We start from the raw sequence: 5,116 nt of genomic DNA on the forward strand, positions 1-5,116 counted from the left end.
CAGGCCCTAAGTGGTTACACCAAAGATGCGCTTGAGTGGTAATATGGATTCTAATATGCGTGTCACTATAAATACTAATGGGTGGGAGCTTAACAGCGCTTCCCAAACAAACTCTTCAAGTTACAGGCACTATAGGCCGAAAAAAAAAAAAAAAAAAAAAAAAATATATATATATATATATATATATATATATATATATATATATATATATATATATATATATATATATATATATATAGACACACAACAACGGATCTGTCGCACCAGTATGCCTGCCCTGCGCGATGGGCAGTGGGAATTGCGCGGATTGCGCCGAGGGCCCGAGTCCAACTTCACTTCAGTGAGGAACCAGCAGCCATGCAGGTAGTATTTGTAATCCAGTGCGGCCGTGGGTCCATTCCAGCCTGCAAGGTCACCATGCAGCCCTTACAGCCACTGCAGCAGGTTGAGGATCTGGAGCAGCACTGCTAAAGTAAAATATTAAGGTCTGTTCAAGTGTTGTGAATGTAGGTACTACCCAAGGATTATATATTCCTTGGTACTACCACACCTTTTAACTTGTAACTTTTATCATTTACTATATTTGACCTTACTCTTGGTCCATCCATATCTTTCTTATTATTTTCGTGGTCTTTATTTATTGTGTGGTGTTGACTTATTTATGATTGCATAAATTTTTGCCCTTCACTAACCATTACTGCTTTCATGGATGGGGGAGTGGGGGAACATGGGTGGCATGCAGTGTCACGCTGCTTCACTGGTCTTATAGTTGTAAAGTATTTTCTTTGCATAGTGTCGCCATGACATCAGTATTGTGGCGTTATGTATAAGTCAGTCAGTAATGAATATTGATAAACAAGCGAGGGTTAACGACGGTCATTCAGACCTGAAGGTGGGCTTCCCCAACTCAAGTAGAAGCCACATTTTAGCTGTTGCGCCATAGTACCAGGCTGGAAAGGGCAACAAATGCGGCAGAAAATACACAAACGGGCAAAACAAAGATGTAGGTCGCTAATATGGTACGGTGGTTAACTAGTGGTTCCGTGTTTAAATATCTAACCAGCAACCACTGAAATATCCAACGACAAAAGGCTGTCTTTTATTTGATACATTCATCATTTATTTAACACGGTGACAAGCGGTGGAGCGGCGGCTGGGGCGTTGGGGGTGTAAAACTGTGTTGAGGCCCGTCGCAACGAGGCAAGTAAACCTTGCAATTGCTTGGGGCAGCGAGCTGGCCCGGGGCCCCCAGACAGCGGCTAGGGAAAAATAAAACGCAATGACCGCTGGCGGTAGGTTTTTTGTGAATGTTCAAAGACTTTTTTATTATATATATTTTCATAGATATATTTAATAAAGTGTGATCTCAAGCAACGTGTCTTTTTACTGTGGTTCTTGTAGGCTTTGGGCGGTGGCCAGGGTGGGATGGGACGGCTTTGGGTTTTTGGTGTGGTTTTGGGCTGTGTGCCAAGGAGGCCCTTCATGTCCATTTTGCTTGGGGCCCCGAAATGTCTTGAAACGGCCCTAGCAATGTTCTCGTGTGTATAGCAATGTGTTGGTGGTGGCGGTGGTGGTGTCAGTGAGTTGTGTATTAGTGACGGTGATAATTATATTGGTGGTGTATTTGGTTGTTTTGCATCGTAAATATTAATTTTACTGAGTGGCTGATGGACTGAATGGCAGAAAGATTGATTGTGTAACTGAGAGATTCACTGACTGACTGATAGATTGACTGAATGCCTGACTATCTGGCTGACGGATTGGCTGGATGATTGACGGCGCATGTCCTGCTGGACACAAAGAAGCACCGTGGGACCGTCACGATGCGGTACTAGGGTGCTAAGAAGTGTACCGTAGGATGTATGTGGCCGGGGGCGTGTTGGCGTACGCGAGTGTGCACATGTAGCGACCTGACAAGTGTGTAGAGGTGTCATGTCTGCAAGTTGCACGATCTTGTTGCGTCCCTAATCGTAAAGATCGCTTTGTGGGTTCAAGGGAACGCCTCTGAGTTTTTTTTTTTTTATATAAACTTTACTTAATTATATTATTTACAAACATTTACACTTTACGACCCTTACGACAACAAAGAAAACCACGAAAACCACGAAATTCTAATCACTCTCTTCACTCAAGGTCCACCTTCAAATGCCTCAGATTCTACCACATTATATCTTGAACTCAAATTCATTACACACAATAAATTCATTGATAACAACATTTCTCTCTTCACTTAAACTTCTTCTAATGTTCCAGATTTCTTCACAATATTCCCGTTATCCAACTCAAATCACGCAATTTAAATTCAAAGATAAGATACATCCTAACACACCCTACAATTTACCTTCCAACAAAAGCTACAACCTACACACAACCATTTTTCCTTTATTAAAGTATGACACCAACATTTTCTGTGACTGCATTACAACTGTCTGGCTACACTTACTGGTCTTGAGATAGGCGGTCAATCTCATCACTTCAAGGCTCAAGCTAACAATAAGCTTGAGCTTGAGCTTGAGTTGGGAGTCACCCAGCACTTGCTGTCGGTGTAGCCTTTGGATCGGCGTTCTCCCATACACACCTGGAAAAGGAAGAGTGGGGCAGGAAGTCTGAAGCATTAATGCTTTCCCTCCCTCCCCCCTCCCTCATCATTCATCACATTCACACCCATCCCATCCCCATCCCTGTCCCTGAGGGGTCCCTGCCTTTCAATCATTCTCATACGTTCCCTCCAGGCACTCTCTAAGAAATCTTTCACACCCTCAATCACCCGACCATTTACCTGTCTCTCAACACAGCCCCAGCAGGTACTCCATCCATTCCCTAGCAATCCTCTCTCTCATCTCACTACATGCTTCTACTCATTTCTTCTGTCACTACACCTAACATCCTGTCTCTTGCACACCCATACCCCTCACACTCCAGCATCAAATGTTCTACTGTCTCATCCACACCCGTCTCGCATACCTCACACACCTTGCTTCCTCCATTCTTCCACCTATACACCCTGCTGTTCACCTCCAGGGACTTGGTCCTGGATCTGGACAGCAGTTCCCCCCCGCGGCTCCCATCATAAAAACTTTCACACCTAGGCCGGTCCTTTCTCCGATACCATTCTAGCGTTGTCTTCTCACTCATCCCCCTCCTCCACTCTGCTTTTCCTTTCTCTTCCACACGCCTATTGATTTCTCTCTTACTCGCATCTACACTTCCATGTCCTATGGCTCCTCTAACAAGCATTCCTATTTCACCCACCCAAATTTCTATATTAAACGACTCCTGTGCCCACTGTCCATACACGTTCCATTCGTACACCTTTTTTGCCCATTTGCTCCCATCCATCCTCTGCAGTCTAACCCTATACCTCAACACTGCCTTAGCTAACCTTTCCCTAAATGTACTCCATCCCATATCTCCTCTGATCGCCTCCACTGCCACATACCTGTTGGCACCTAACGCTATCCTGCCTGTCATGTTCTGCAGAACCTCTAGCCTATTCAGGTCTTTCCTAGTCTACACTGTTGTTTCTAAACCATGCATGATGCTGGGGATAGCTACTCCCTTCCATAGTCCTCTAACTACCTCATACTTATTTGCCCTGCACCGTGCTACACTACCTAGCCTCCCCACCCATTACTGTATACAATTTGCTCAGTACCGTTTCGGCTATTTAACGATACGGAAAATTTTACCGGTACAGTACCGTTAAGGCTGGTACCGGAACTTGTCCACCAATCCATGAGCCGCGCTGCACTTGGCAGGACAAGGCGCTGGCCGTGAGGGACAGTGAGTGGTGGAGATGAAGATATCGATAATAGTGATATCTATAGTAGTGAAGAGAATATTGTGTGTGTAGCCTCTTAGTAATCAGAGGTTAACTATTTAAACATGGTTGAGGACACAAAGTGGACAGTGGAGTGTGGGTGCCTGCTAGTGACACGGACAGCCGCCGCCGAGCAGTCTTTGGCTAACGTAAGTAATATATTGGTGTAACTCATCATTTCACGGTGGTGCCATGTCATAACCTAACGTTGGTAACCTCCAGGACAACGTATCAGTGAACTAACACCTGCACATACTTATAAAAACCAAATAATTCAAATCTTGAAAACGTAAACAAACCGATCCCTGACCCGCCGCCTCTCTCTCAGCCATTATCTGCCTCATCTCTCACTCATTACAGGCCAGACAGGTCACAAAGTGGAGCCATAGGCCTAATCTTTCATGTCAGTTGTTGAGATATATCCGCAATTACCTGATTTGTGTGCTATGGAGGCTCAGTGAGAAGAAGCGGGCCTACCCATGACGTCACGAGCCCCAGGCTGTGACGTCATCACCAGCTCCCGCCCAAAATGCCGGTCCCAGATGCTCGACTTCCACTATTATTTATATTTGTCTCAGTTCATTTATTTCGAGTCACAAGTGCCTTTTAAGGGTTTCTAATGATAGTTCGCAGTGTTTTACGTGTCTTCCATGCTTGAGTTGAGTGAAGTACGGTGATGTAGAGGGTGTTTATGACTTGAATGGGAGGGCCAAAATACGCTAAAATTTTTACCTCCGCTATCTGTGATTTTTTATTTGAGGTTGTAGCGAAGTGTTTGTGTTTTCAAAAGATGGTTTATCATGAGAAAAGTGTGCAAGGCTCCTGAGAAGTTAAAGATGTGGACTTTAAGAATGATATGTAGTCCTGTTAATATTGTAAACAACGTCATTTTTAAATATTATTTTTCTAATAGGGCGAGTTGCCAGGTTTTGATATATCGAAATGATAGTCATAATTTTTGAAAAACGTTATCGATTCAGTTGAATGAAATTGGTGGGCTTTGAAATTGTGTTTAAGCAAGTCGAAGTTCTAATACTTTATTTAGTATATTTTTGAGCTATTTTTATTATTCCTTTTCTCGGCAATGTTTTTGTATTTTAGAAGTTAGTTTCGATTGATAACGAGTCAGAATTTTTATAACATTCGTGTCCAGCTGCCTTTTTGGGAATCCTCATTTTCAAAATGATTTGCGTAACGAATATATGTGACGTCATCAAGGGAGGCCGACCCCACCCCGGCTGGACCCAGGCCGATACCTGGCTCCAGGCCCGAGGTGTGTGGGGTGGGTGTGTGTGT

At 43.9% G+C, this 5,116-nt stretch overlaps 1 long non-coding RNA gene across 2 annotated transcripts in view; it reads left to right on the forward strand.

Moving 5' to 3' along the window:
• Positions 1 to 252: 252 nt before the first annotated feature.
• Positions 253 to 5,116, forward strand: part of LOC123508624 — a 31,419-nt gene continuing 26,555 nt past the window's right edge. For both annotated transcript variants that reach the window (XR_006675976.1, XR_006675977.1), the window contains exon 1: positions 253 to 485. This is a non-coding gene — a long non-coding RNA (uncharacterized LOC123508624). The remainder of the gene's footprint in view (positions 486 to 5,116) is intronic.

The sequence above is a fragment of the Portunus trituberculatus genome, chromosome 25 (assembly GCF_017591435.1).
Source record: "Portunus trituberculatus isolate SZX2019 chromosome 25, ASM1759143v1, whole genome shotgun sequence".
NCBI classification, from domain to species: Eukaryota; Metazoa; Arthropoda; class Malacostraca; order Decapoda; family Portunidae; genus Portunus; species Portunus trituberculatus.